The sequence below is a fragment of the Callospermophilus lateralis genome, unplaced genomic scaffold (assembly GCF_048772815.1).
Source record: "Callospermophilus lateralis isolate mCalLat2 unplaced genomic scaffold, mCalLat2.hap1 Scaffold_8358, whole genome shotgun sequence".
NCBI classification, from domain to species: domain Eukaryota; kingdom Metazoa; phylum Chordata; class Mammalia; order Rodentia; family Sciuridae; genus Callospermophilus; species Callospermophilus lateralis.
Window position 1 is genome coordinate 26,446 of NW_027516431.1, and position 15,806 is coordinate 42,251.

Here is a 15,806-nt window from a genome sequence, read left to right on the forward strand (position 1 = left end):
ACTACGGAACCAACCTAGGTGCCCTTCAACCGATGAATAGACAAAGAAACTGTGGTCTATATACACAATGGAATATTAGCCTTAAAGAAGAATGAAATGATGGCATTTGCAGGTAAATGGATAGAGCTGGAGAATATCATGCTAAGTGAAATAAGCCAAATCCCAAAGAACCAAAGGTAGGATGTTTTCTCTGATATGTGGATGCTAATTCACAACAAGGGGGCAGGGGCTAGGGAAGAATACAGGTAGTTTGGATTAGAAAGAGGGTAGGAAGGATAGTAGAATGAACCTGACATTATTATAATATATGCATATATAACTATACAATCTATGTAATTTGACATCATGTACAACTAGAAGAATGAGAAGTTATACTCCATTTATGTATGATGTGTTGAAAAGCATTCTACTGTTATGTATAACTAATTATAATTTTAAAATGCTGGTTGTAACTGCTCTGAGGGTGCTTGCTTCCCCCTAGACACCCACTCTTGCAAGACCATCAGCAAAAATCCTTGCTTTTGCTATACTTTGTGTCTCTTAATCCATTCTTTGGGTTTGGAGAAGTGAGCATGTTTCTTACATTATTATCTCAATTTGACAGAAACCAGGGCAAGACAAAGGTATGGTGATTTTACTTTTTAATTATTTTCAGCATTAATAATTCAATTAATTTGGGGACATTTATTTTATATCCAGCAAAACTGCTAGATTCTCTTATTAATTCTAACAAATTTCTGTTATTTTGCTTTTTTACCAAGATTATAATATCTTCTGAATAATAAAATTTTCTCTTCCTTTCCAATCTTCTACCTTTGACTTGTTTTTCTAGCTCACTGAGCTGCCTACAACCTCAAATATAATGTCAAATAGAAATGGTGAGAGCAGTCAGCCTTCTCTTTCAATTTACCATTTGATTGGCATTTTCTGTAGGTTTTAAAAATTTGTTCTTTTTGGTTATACATGACAGTAGAATATATTTTGATACATTTATAAAAAAAATGGACTATATCTTATTCTAATTAGGATTTGCTGTATGTTTTTTAAAAACTGGTACCTTTACCTGATTGTCATTGCTTTCTATACCTAATTTACCTAGAATTTTGACCTTAAATGCATGCCAAATGTTATTGATTACATCTCTTGAAATAATACCAATTGTTCATTTGAATCACTTAATAGAATGAATACCATTGATCCAGTGTTCAACCCATCTGATATTTCTTTTTATTTAATTTTTATTGGTTGTAAATGGATACAATCCTCTAGTTTGTTTATTCATTTTTATGTGGTGCTGAGGATTGAACTTAATGCCTCACACATGCGAGGCAAGTGCTCTCCCACTGAGCCACAACCCCAGCCCCCATCTGATATTTTTAGAGTCCCTGGCCATGTGAATCCTTTAGCTTATATGGGATAAAAATCCAACACAACAAAGAGAGGGTAAGTAAGAATTATTTATTTTATTGATTCACACAGCAAGGTGTGCCAGGTTTCTGTTCTTGTGACTAAAAGGCTCAGGGGTCACTCCAGTTGAACTGGGCTAACTGGACTGTGCAAGATAACCACACAAGTGACACAAATACCTTTTTCTTTGGGGTCACTGTGACGAGAGTGAGAGAGCAAGAGCATGCACTGACCCCTTTTATTGAGGAGAAGCTATCAAAATGAGGCAAGGGTTCAGACTTCAGGAGGCTGAGTCTATCTTCATGATGTCCACTGTCAGCAGGTTGACTGACATCTGGGTAGGCCACACCCAAGGGCACATTAAGAGAAGGGGACACACACAAGGCACTTCCATGGAAGATTCTATCCTTAACAGGGCAAGGGGTTATATTACAAAGGAACAGGTGAGCATAGCTTCACCCATGGGGCTGTAGCAAGACACACCCATGCACGAGACACCATCCCTCGAACCCATGAAGGGTGGGGAAAGCTCTGCCACATTTCTGTGACTGGGTGCCTCAGCACCCAGCCAGGGAGTGTGACTCAGTCACCTGTGAGGTTGGTCTCCCACAAGGTTGCTACCCCACAGGCAGAGTAGCAAGGAAATCAAAGGGTAAATGGCATATATGTGTTTGTGGGTTAGAAATTAGCATATTCATAAGTTATACTTATGTTATTTCTGTGCCCTCACCATTTTGCATTCCTGTGTGCATATGAACTAGGGATGGTGTCTCGTGCATGGGTGTGTCTTGCTACAGCCCCATGGGTGGAGCTATGCTTACCTGTTCCTTGTAATATAACCCTTTGCCCTGTTTAGGATAGAACCTTCCATGGAAATAATATTGTGTTTTCTTCTACCCTGTGTGTATCTTTTAGCATGTGAATGCATCTAAATGAGGGTCAGGTTACTTTCAGGCAAGCAATGTGGTCAGATCTGCTTGCAGTGATTCTTGTTGTTTGTGTTAAGCAATGGACGTGTTTGGGAAGGTTCTCCTACCACTTACCTCAAGTATAGAGTGTATAGTTCTTTTCTTTCAACAGTTACCAAATTAAACTTTAATCCCATACTCCTGTCTCAACCCCCACGCAAAGACTTAATCCTCCTTATTTTTAAGGGGAATAGAGGAACGAAGGTCCATTTTCTGTAGCTTCTTCTGGATTAGGACTTTCTCCTAGAGGAATAAAACTCTCTGGCCCTAAGCTCTAAATGACTGGTGACTGTCAAAGGCAGGTCATCTTCTGCAGGAAGCAGCTGGAAATCCTGCATAACTATTATTGTAACTCAAAATGGTTGCAATCCAGAAGAGACCAATTTAACAAGGAGGTTAAAAGACAGTAATGGGAATAGAAGCACAGGAAACAAAGATCTTAATGGTGTCAAGAACCAGGGAGTTTAGGCAAGGGATCTCTAATAATTTTCCATATGTCATTGGCATTACCTTGGTAAATAGTTTTAAGCCAAGCAGCCTCTTGCAAAATCTCTTCAGCACTAGTTTCTTTGTGCTCAGAAAACAGCAGGAGGTGTTGGCCAAAGCGCGGACTCTATCCTTCTGAGCTAACAAATAATCCAAAGCTAATTTATTATCTATCGCCATCTGGGTTAATGAATCCAAAGATTGTGTTGACAATTTAAAGTCTTGTCCAGTTTTGGTGGCAATGCCCGCCCCATCATGGTTGCTAAAATGTTATTGGCAGTCAGTGCACTGTAGATTATGTTTCCTCCAAGTCCAATGAGCCATTCAATTAGAGTTGTTACTCCAGCTGTAAGGAAAAAAGCAAAAACAACAAACAACAATTTTTTTTTCTTTTGAAGATGTGAACATTGGAACCAAGAACACAACTCTAAAATTTAGCATAACTAAAATTGTATCCAACTATATTAGTCAGGACAGGTCCAAAGGTGGAAAGGCCTACCCAGGGGATGAGTGGGAAGTTAGCTTTAACTGTTGAGTTTAGGCAAGTGGCATTAGCTCAGCAGTTAAATTCTGAATTACTTCTGTTTCATTTGTCCAAATACCCCTTAATGCTGGACCTCTGTCCCTCCTATAAATAAGCTGATGATTGCAAATCCAACATTCTGAAGAGCAATTGTTACTTTTCATTACATCCCGAGTCAGCAAATACAAAGAGTTATTATACCAGGGTGAGAATAAGAGAAAAAAACAAACAAATATAGTTCTAGTTAAGCAGTGGAGAGTAGGCTGTGCCATGACATATTGAACATCAGTTTTCAGGCTATGCCTAAACCTGAGTACTTCATTCTGTAAAGCAGTAGTTTGCCATAAGATATTCCATTTTGAGATTAAGACTGAGGTGGAATGATTAAATCTTGTTTGTACAAGTAAACAACCACCATCTGCCTGGCATAGCCATAACGTACAAACTGATAAATAAATTAACTGTGTTAATCAAAATGACCACCTGTGGACTTATCAAATTAATTAGAAGCACATGGATGCATGGGCTTATCAAATTCTGATCTGAAAAACCAGGTCCACTGAGCTTATAGGACATATCAGACCACTGAATAAAGCAGTCCCCTCACTTAAGGCCCATAAAAGGAGATGTATCCCAAAACTGGACATTGCAATACCCTGACCCTATCACCTGAGTCCTCATCATAAACCTTGCCCAGGAAAATCGCCACAGGGAGGAACTTCAAAATCTCTATTCTGAGCTTCAGCAGAGCACAGTTTCTCCTGCCTTTGCCAACTATTCACAAACCACTCCAAGCTGACACTGTGAAATTGCCATCTGTCTGGACCCTATAGTGACTCCTTGCATTCTATCTACTCTCTGCTTTTGCTCTCAGTTCAGCCTCCTGAACCCCTGTGGTTGTCTTAACCTTTCCTTAGCCTTTCTGTAACATATATGTCACTGTGTGAAGTGTGATGTGTGATTTGAGTGTTATAGATATCAGAGATTATGATTGGAATAAAAGAACTTCCATTTGCCTGACTTATGACTATGAGGTGACTCACAAGTATTCAGTGAACTGCCACTGACAAAAGTGCATGTATTGTTAGTCAATAAATTATGACATTGTGGAAAGACACAAATGTGTTGGGTCTACGTTAATGGCCTAGTTAACTCATGACACTGGTATAACATGGAGAAAGTAATTTACTTTCTCTGTAGCCCAAGATTGTTTGTTTGGGCTAATATTATCTGGAAGAACAATATATATATATATATATCTATATATATATATATATATATTTTTTTTTTTTTTTTGCTATGAACTCTACACATTCTTACAAAAAAAAAAAAAAAGAGTCAAGTGCTCCATAATTCTGGTCTCTCATTCCACATGTTAAAGTCATTGTGTTGAACACCCAAGTTTTAGTGTCCATAAAGCCAGGAAGGCATTTCATAGCTGATTAATGATTAGCACATTAATTTCTCTCAGGCTCAGACTTCTCAACTGTGAACGGGGAGGGAAGGACTTATTAAATCCACAGGATTTCTGTGAGAGGGTTTAATATATTCATTCAGGGGAAAAAGAGGTGCTTAAGATAGCACTGAATAAATCACCACTTCAGATGCTTTTGCCATACTTGCACATTTTCACAAAAGGACCCAAGAAAGCAGTGCCACGGGCACTGAGTAGGGTGCCCACCAGAAGGAAAAAGAACTCCTTCTCAAGACTCAGTGTGAATTGAAGGGTGACGCTTATGGAATCTCTTCACAAAACCACTGTAGGATAGACACAGCTGTCCTTATTCGATAGACACAGAAACTGAGATTTAGGAGATCAAGGAGATTTGCCCTGGCTCAGACAGGGTGGAGATCTGAGCAGAAAGATTCATATCAGCAGCTACCCCAGCCTGGACCTAAGTGTCTTCCAAAGGCCCAACCTAGTACACAAGAGATGAAGGCCAAATTCTCACCTGGGGGACACTTGGAAGAGACCTGGGGGACACTTGGAAGAGACCCATCCCTTTCTCTAAAATGTTTCTCAGTCCCTCTCTAGTCCCCTCTATCTGTTAACCACACAAAGTTATTACTAAGAGGGACAGCTAATGCAGTATTGAACTCAGTCTGTGGCTGGATACTAGAGATAAAGGGAGAGGGTCAGACAAGCGTTACCTGCACAGAACATTCCATCTGCTCCGGAAATCACAATGGCTTTGATCATCTATACAGCTCTCTGTAGTTTTATTCCATGGGAATGCAGCCAGACTAAAAGAAAAAAAATTATATGAAGCAAATGAGTTACAATTAAATTTCTACTATCTCAGAGATTTTGCCTTTCCCTAAAAATGAAAAATAAAGCTCATGAATAATGGATAAAAACCATAGATAGTCCTCCCTAAAACTTTCACTTATTGGTTTAATAAACAATGTACATTTCTATTGTGAATTATGCAGTGAGGTGATTTAATGAATCTACTTTTAAAGCAATATTATTTTCTTGTACTGTGTTTTAATTTGACCACTTAGATTCAGTAGTAACCATTTCAAAAACATTATTCTTAATATTTTGTTAAGTTAAGGATAATATTAAAAATATTATTCTTAATATAGCAAAGTACAATGAATTACCCAATAAATGTATATAACTATTATATAAGGTGCAATAAGATAAATGCTCTACTAAAGGTACAAAGAAAGTGATGCAGAAATTCAGAGGGGAACAAAATTACTTACAATTTGCCATATTGACAGAAATAGAGGGAAAGTAAAGGAGAAATAGTAAAAAAGGTGTTCATAATATACAAGGAATTTAATATTATAACACTATAATACTATACTATATATAATTTGTATAATACTGTATGTAATGCTATAATACTATACTATAATAATATAATATTACATTCATCATAACAGTATAATGCTAATATAATGGTATAATAATAGCATAACAGTAATATAATGCTACAATAGTATAATCCTATATTTAATACCTTTATTTATTTTTATGTGGTGCTGAGAATTGAACCCAGTGCCTCACACATGCTAGGTGAGCACTCTACCACTGAGCCACAACACCAGCTCCAGTATAATACTATTTATAATACACAATGAAAGATATATGATATGTAAATATTTGTTAGACTGCATTGTGCAGGAAAAATGATAAGGAAAAAAAAAGATTTTATATGCTTATTAGAGATCCAAACATCATGGACCCAACTGCATTTTCTGTCCATAACTGGTTGAATAGTGGGTATATAACCTAGTGACACAGAGGACCAGCTGCATTTCCTTATGCATAGACAATGGCCACAAAATGAGCCCAAATTAGGCCAATTAGTGCCACTGACAAGAGGCTAGCTTTTCCCATTTTGACCAACCTCACCTGTTTTATTTAGGTTCTTATTAATTTTTTTGATTTTTTAATTGATTTTTTTTTTAGTTGCTGATGGACCTTCATTTTATTTATTTATATATGGTGCTGAGAAATGAACCCGGTGCCTCACACATGGTAGGCAAGTGCTCTACCACTGCACTACCACTCCAGCCCCTGTTCTTATTAATTTTGAAAAATTCAAAAGCAGGGAAAAAAGAAAAGGAAAACCTTTGTAACAGATAAAGCTTTACCAGATTCAGGTGACAGGGACCACAGCCTCCCAGCAGAGTAAAACGTCCAAGGAAGTATTTTCCCCCTTAACACTGCCAGATGTGGAGAATGGAGTGTGGAAGATGACATTCATGAGGGCTAACCACTATCTGGGACACAGTCCTTTGCTTTGGGACGGATGCCTTGGCGTTATGGTTTTGTTAATGAAAGTTTGTCAAATCAAGGTTTTGGCTTGTGATGGTCATTTTTCAAATGAAGAAATAAAAAAAGAAAATAGAATCGGCCAAACTAATAACAAGTAAGGATAGATTTGGTTTTAGGAAAATTTCATACCAGTTTTGCATTATGTATTTGTCTTTGAAAAGCATTAGAATTCTTACTATGAGGATTATAGTTTTTAAAAAAAGAAAGTCATGAAAGTCATTGTTCTGGAAAAGGCCTAGTCATCAGTCACATCCTACACTTGTAAAGAGAATTGACATTCAGGCAGGGGATGTAGCATTTGCCCAGCATTCGTGAGGCCCTGGGTTCAATTCCCAGCACTTTAGGGGGTTTAAACAAGCAAACAAAAAAAACCCAGTAAGAATCTCTCAGTGAGCCAGAAAGAGCTTCCTACATAAAATTAGAAATAGGGAACAAAAAAGGAAGGAAAGAAAGAAAAAAATGGGGGTCTGTAAAAACAAATGTTGAATAATAAGAAACCTCCACACAGGCTATGTGGTTAAGAACACCAATGAGTCAGAAACCACATGGAACAGAGGAGACACCGGCCCTTTCATGATAATTACCTTTCTCCTAATTACTTTTAACCTTCTAACCTAGACAATCAAACAAAAACCTCTTGTTTTCCATTAGCTATTTAGACACCAAATCTGATCATAAAAACAGATTCTGAACTGAGATGCCCACCAGGTGCGTATTTCCTCTGGGTAAAGGAGGAGACAAAATGAGCCAAGTTAGCACAATCAGGGCCATTGAGGAGAGGACAGTGGCTTTTCCCATTCCAACCAACCCTTCCTGTTTGACTTAGGTTCTAGTTTATTTTAGTTAATTTTTAACAACTCAAAAAGGGCCCAGTCACGGTCCTTCCCCCCACCCCCAACCAAAGGTCATCAAATATGTTGTGGCTTATGAACAAAGAAACAGAAGATAAAATGTTTGAAATTAAATTCAAAATGTTTGAAATTAGATTAGAAATTAGATTCTTCAGTCTGTGAATTGACGTCTTTCATCAATTTGAGTAAGCTCTTGACTACTCATTCTTCAAATATTGTGCTTTCCATATCTACATTATTTTCTTCTTCTGGGTCTGTGATTAGACATGCATCCTATGTTTTCATGTTATCGCATATACACTGCTTTTAACCACTGTTTGATAGTGTGAATTCCTGTGTCACTACTATTGCATTCTGGAAAATTTCTTTAGATATGGCTTCCGGTTGGGATCTAATTCAGGATGCTTTACCCCTGAGTTACATCACCACCCCTTTTTATTTTTTATTTTGAGAGAAGGTCTTACTAGGTTGCTGAGGCTGGCCTCAAAATTGAGATCTTCCTGTCTCAGCCTCCCAAGTCACTGTAGTTACAGGCATGTGCCACCATGCCCAGCTAATCGTTATTTCTTTATACACCTGTTTTCAAGTCCTTTTATTTCTTCCAACAGGATAGACATGCTCATTTTACATTGTGTATTCTAGTTTGGATCTTGAGTGTCACCCCTTAAAGGCTCCTGTGTTGAAGGCTTGGTTCCTAGACACAGGCTTTCCTGGGGGTGGTGAAAACTTCTGGAGGTAGGACCTAGATGGAGAAGAAAGGTCACTGGGGGCACACCTTTGAAGGGTGCCCTTTGTCCCTGGCCCTTTCTTCTCTTTGCTTCCTGGCTGCCATGACATGAATAGCTCTCCTCCTCCACGCGCTTCTGCCGTGATGGGCTGCCTCTTGGTGGGCTCAAAGCCACAGGGTCATGTGGTCATGTAACCATGGATTGGAGCCTCTGAAACCATGAACTCAATAACTCTTTTCTCCTTTGTCTCAAGTATTTTGTCATAGTGATGGATACTGAGAGTTCCAGTATTTTAAGTTTTGCAGATTTAATTCTACTGGATTCTATTATGAGCTTTTCTCGTTTGCATGTTTTGTGATTTTTTTTTTTTTTTTTTTTTTTTTTTTTTACTGTGAGCTTCCGTTTCTTGGAACATTATCCTTTGGGATTTTCTGCAGATGGGATTTGCTTTTTTTTTTTTTTTTTTTAGCAAGATGCCTGAAGGCACTATTGAAGCAGGATTGCTTTCAACTGAACAAACAGTTCAACATATTTGTATTACCAAGGAAATACAAAGTTTGGTTGAAACCTATTGAATTGATAGGATAACTTTTTCCTTATGCATTACCATTTCCTGGGTTCATTGATATATTGAGAAATGTCAGAATCTTTCCTAGCATTTCTCAGTTATTTTCAGCAGGTTAGTCAGGTTGCCTACTATATTTCATGTTCAAAAATAAGTCTATTAAAAAAGTTTCGGGCTGGGATTGTGGCTCAGTGGTAGAGTGCTTGCCTAGCATGCATGAGGCCCTGGGTTCAAACCTCAGCACCACATAAATGTAAAATAAAGATATTGTGTCCACCTAAAAACTGAAAAATAAATATTTTTTAAAAAAAGTTCCTACTATATTGTGTCTTTTATTAGGTTGCATGAGAACTTTTTTGAACAACATGGAATATAGATATATGTACTTATGAATTTAGCATAATAAGAGAAAGTGAGAATATGAATGCTCTGTTGAACCAGATGTTATCACGTGTCTACTTTTTGTTGAGTGGTAAGCACCGACACTGGGAACACTGGGGAAATTATCACATAAACAGAGGCTTGTTATGGTTAACTTCAGGTAAATTGCAACTTCTGTAAAGTTATTTTGATTTGGCTAACGTAGATAGTCATTAGTTTACCTTTTTATACTGTCAAACCATTTTGGAATTACTTTGGTGGGGTTTGGGGGTGAGGTGGGTAGGAGATGCTAGGGAGGAACCCAGAGCCATATGCATGCTGGGTAAGTACTCTACCATTGAGCAATATGCCCAGTGGTAGGATAACTTTTTCAAGTAACAATGAGATATGAGTTTACACCTGCTAGGATGGCAATAATCAAAAATACAGATAAAAATGAATGTTAGTGAGAAGGTGAAGAAATTGGAGCTATCAAACATTGTTGGTAGCTAATCTAAAATGGTAGAACCACTTGGAAAACTTTGGCAGTTACTTAAATTATTGAGCAATTCTATTCCTAGATAACCCAACAGAAATGAAAATATATGTCTACATAAAAATGTGCACATATTTTCATAGCAGCATTATTGAGTAGAGCAAAAAAGTGGCAACACCCTGAATGTCTATCAATTGATGAATAGGTCTATGATATGTGATATGTATGTGTATATATGTAGGTATACCTATGTGTTTGTATATATTATCTGTTCACATTCACATGTATTTATGTGTACACACAAATTACTATTTCACAATAAAAATTAATGGCCTGGAGTACAGAAACATACTAAAACCTTGAAAACACGTTCAGTGAAGGAATCCAGGCACAAACCCCTACATATTGTATCATTCTATTTACATGAAATGCTCATAATAGGCAAATCCATTCAGGTAGAGGAGGTTAATGATTGCTGTGGCTGGGGGATGGAAGAATACAGAGGGACTGAGATTCAGTATGGGAATTCTCTTGGGAGAGTGAAAATGTTCTGGAATAAGATAGTAGTGATATTTGTGGAACTTTGTGAATATACTAAAACCCACAGAATTGTATTTTTTTAAAGGATGAATTTTGAGGTATGTGAATGATATCGACTCAAACTGTTATTAAAATGCTCTTTTTATTTCATAGCTTTTTATATTGAGAAACTAATTTCCTTCAATATTTTTGTTTATTTACTTATTGTGGTCCTGGAGATTGAACCCATGAATAATCATAACGAAAGTCCTGTCTACACTTTGCTCTACTCTAATGTAGACTTTATTTTCTGGATGTCATAGAACTTACTGTTTTACAACTTGCTCTTAACTCACAATGATATGAACAAGCATGTTATTATTTTCTTTGTTTTAATATAAATAGTTTGGGGAAAAGTAAGTCTGATTGCCTTATTAATTAGATAGTAAATAGATTAAATAGGCATTAATATTGTTAGCATGTATTTAAATAATTTCACTTTATTATATGTTTATCAATTTATATTTTTATTATACTTACCCTTTTTTCCTTGCAAATTGTTGATAAGTTTGTTTCTCTCTTAATTTTGTTAAGTAGTTGCATGTAACCTTTTTTTAAAAACTGGACACATTATTGGGCTGGGATTGTGGCTCAATGGTAGAGTGCTTGCCTAGCACAAGCAAGGCGCCAGGTTCGATCCTCAGCACCACATAAAAATAAATAAAATGAAGATATTGTGTTCAACTACAACTAAAAAATAAATATTAAAAAAACGGAACACATTATAATTATGTTCTACCTGTATTTTATGATGGCTATTTTATTTATTTATTTTTTTAGTTGTAGTTGGACATAATACCTTTATTTTATTTATTTTTATTTGTTGCTGAGGATCGAACCTAGGGCCTCACATGTACTAGGCAAGCGCTCCACCGCTGAGCCACAACCTCAGCCCTATTTTTATAAAATATTGTGAGATTTATAGTAATTCTGCTAATTCATTAATTAGTATAGCATGTGAGTGTACTATAAGTGCTTACAAAGAGAACCAATATAAAATTAGAGAAACTTGAAAATCATGTGACAAACCCCTCCTGTTTTATTTACATTCCAGTTAATTTTGAAAAACTGAAGGAGAGCTCAGTCACTGACCAAACCAACTCCATGTGCCTTTTTAAACTTTTTTTCTTCTTCTTTCTGAACCACTTATAGCTTCTTTGATTATTGCAGACTTTTTCTTTGGACAACTTTTATTTATTTATTTATCTTTAAACCAAAGGTCATCAAATTGTGGTTTGTGAACAAAGAAATAGAAGACAAAATGGTTGAAATGGGAAAAGCTCCTCTCCTCTCCTCTCCTCAGTGGCCCTGATTGTGCTATAACTTTGCTTATTTTGTGCTCTCCTTTATCCCAAGGAAATGCATGTCTGCTGGACTTGATCTCAGTATTATGTAATGGTTCAGAATCTGTTTTCATGACCAGATTTGGTGTCTAAATAACTAATGGAAAGCAAGAGGCTTTGTTTGATTGTCAAGGTTAGGAAGTGAAAAGTAACCAGGAGAAAGGTAATTATCATACACAAGGGCAGGTGTCTCCAGTATTCCTCGTGGTTTCTGGCTTATTGTTGCTGGTTTTAACCATCGGCCTTTATAGAGGCTTCTTGTTTGTTTACATGCCAGAATATGTTAGATGCAAGGACAGGTCTGGTTGAACAAAATTTTCTTTTTGTTTATGCATTTTTTATATTTGAGTCTTTTGTTATGTAAAAATGATGTTTCTTACCATTTTTCATAAAAGCACGAGAGTCATTGTTCTGGAGACAGGCAGAGTACCCAGCCATGCCCTACACCTATAAAGAGACTTGACATTGATCTGAATAGAAGGAAACAAGACTGACTAAAGTAGCATTGAAAGACTTAATGTATTTGGGTAAAAGCCATTCATTCCAATATGAATCTCTCGGTCAGCTAATATGAGATGACTTCCCAAATAAAATTAAAAATAGAAAGGGGAAAAGGAAGGAAAGGAAAAAAAATTTAAGAAGAAAAAACTTGAAGAATGTGTTACGCTAGATGAAAGTTGGGATGCACTAAAATCACTATTTCTTCATAGGCAGGGGAAAAATCTTAAAGAACAACAAGCTTTCTCTAAAGGCCACATAGTTAAGGCCAGCCATAAGAAGTCAAAAATTCAGATAAAAAGGAGGTACTATAGCAAAGCAATTCCTTCAGGAAGGTGCTTTTCTTTATTTGATACCAGGGATTGAATCCAGCACTTAACTACTGAGCCACATCCCCAGCCCTTTTTATTTTTTATTTTGAGACAGGGTCTCACTGAGCTGCTTAGGCCCCTCAATAGCTTAGCCAGACCCTGTCTCAAAGTAAAAAGTAAAAAAGAACTGGGAATGTATCTTAGTGGTAAGGCACCCTGGGTTCAATTTCTAGTACCAAAAAAAAAAAAAAAAAAAGGAATATGTCTATCTGAAAATAAAATGCAGATGCTGGTCCCAGGAGATCTAGGTTCCTTTTAATTCTCTGAGAAGGGAACAGAGACTCAGATACTTGGAGGTATACTTTGAGAAGGGTGAACTCTGCCCAGCAAGCATATTTCCTGCCTGTTGTTGCACAGTACCTCCTCCTCTTTTAGAAGATAGAGATTTGAGTTGGCCAAGTTTCCTCTCTAACTTCTTCAGAGCCAACTTTGAATAAACCCATTTCTTCCAACAACTTCTCTCTCCTGAGTTTTGTTTTGGTTGAACATCAGTCACAGAACTTGCAATTTCAGGAAAAATGGCTGCCCTTGTATATAATGACTCTCTTTCACCTAATTACCTTTAACCGCTTACCCTTGATGAAATTAAACAAAACCTCTTGCCCTCTACTGGTTAATTAGAAATCAAATCTGATGGTGAAAAATAGATTCTGAATCATTACATAATTCTGAGAAGTCCAAAAGGCATATATTTCCTCTGGGTAAAGAACTACAAAATAAGCCAAAATTAGCTCAATCAGTGCCACTGCAGAGAATAGACTTATGTTCTTGCTAAGTTTGCAAAACTGAAGGAGGGCCCAATCACAGACCAGACCAACTCCATTTTGTCCTTTTCTGATTCCGCTTGCCTTTTTAACTCCCCCACGCCGCCCCCATTTCAGCCACTTTCTTCTGCAAGTACCTTGGATTCCAGGAACAACAGACCTGTTTATGACAGGAACTGAAACTATCCCCAAGCCTCAGCAGGCCTCATAGAACAGATCACTCCATGATGAGATTGACCCCCTAAGAGAGAGCAATTACCCCCTGACAGAATCACCTACCCTCCTAAGCAGTAAACCAATACACCATTTCAAGTAACGATGACCTTCTAGAGTTCCACAAAACCAGTCCTGAGACAATGATCCGCCAGACCCCAGCCTGAAAAATATTCAGTGTGTGCCCACCATACTGATCATAAATTTTTAAATTTAATTATGTCTCTAAAAAGAAGTTTCTAAGCCTATAAATTTGACCCTTAAATTTTTATATTTTTGAAGGATGCAATAATTGAATGAGATTTGCAACAAAATATCACTTTTATACTACTTTCAAAGTGAAGGGCTACCAAAATGATAGCTGTACATAAAATGGAAAACTTTTCACGTAGGTTCATCTGTGAATCTGCGATCCTGTTTAAAGTGAATCCAAAATTAAATACAGAAACTAGCCACACTGATTGTAGCTTTAAAATGAAATACGAAAACAAGTGTCACAGCTTTAGCCACAATGTAACAAGTTCAGTGTGACATATATATACCAATACTAAAACACAGCTTTGCAAGTGGCTAAAAATGGCTTGTAATAATTCTTTGTTATTCAAATGAAGTTTTAGATTACTAAATGAGATTTATAAAACAAAAACACTTTAGAGGTGAATTCATTTTAATGAATGTAAAATTCTGCAAAATTATAATAAGGGCAATAGCTTCTTAACTTTATTATATATATTATTTTCTGAAAGCAGGTAGCAAGACTAAGACAAAACTACATTTCTGCCAACAATTCTAGTATACTCATTAGTTCTTGAACAAAAAGCAATATAAATACCATCAGAGATTTCCCCTGCTGGCTACAAGTGTCAAAAAGAAAGAGACAGAGACAGAGACACAGAGATAGACACTAATATCATTCAGAAAATTTTTTAATGTACTCTAAAATATGAAATTGAGGAAGAATAGTCTATGATTTGTATTGTTCTCAAACTAAAAATGAAAAATTATAACTATGACAATTTGATGGCAATCTATATAATGCTTGACTTTTTTTAAAAAAGCAAGTTTACCAAATTGCATATTCACTAAAATTAATATCAAGCAAACTTCAGACAAACCCAAATTGAGGTACATCTTACAAAATAACTGTTTTTTTTTTTTTTTTTTGCAAATGGCTGTTTTATGGCTGTGGTCACTGGCTGTCACTTCTAGCCTAGTAGAACCATACTAGGGAATGGAAAAAGTAAGCACCTCTTCTTACCACATTCTCCCTCTTGCTGCCAGTTTCCCTCTGCTTCCCCGTAGGCAGCATAAACTAAACCATCGCTTGGTTCAAGACAGACAATGGGAAGGCACCAGTCACTGTTCAAATACAGCCAGGCTCTCACCTCCACAGCAGTACTTGTGGCTTTAGCCTGGACTCCTATAAAGGAATCCAGCTCTGGCAGTGGTAGCTGGGGAGGGTAAACAGACCTTCTGCTGAATGAAAAAAAATAGGGTGAATGAATGGGTAGTGTCGGAAGCCATTCTCACACGTGACTGGGTGACTCCCGGTTAGGGTCTGAGGCGCTCTGGCTGTGTCGGAGCTTTCCCGGCCCTCTCCTGATGAGAGAACCTGTCCGTGTGGGGGTGTAACTGACCACTGACCCCGGAGGCCCAATCACTGACCCTGACCTTGGAGTGCGGCTCCCCCTTCAACCTTCATTGGATGGAATTATCCCCTGAATTTCTTGCTCCCCAATAAAAGGCTACTCCCTGGCGTGCTCTCTCTCTCTCTCTCCTGCTAGCCCTGAGTAATCCTTGCTGCCCTGCCGGGCGGTTAGAGGAGGGAACCAGAGAGGGGAGCCGTCTCGGACCTGGTCAT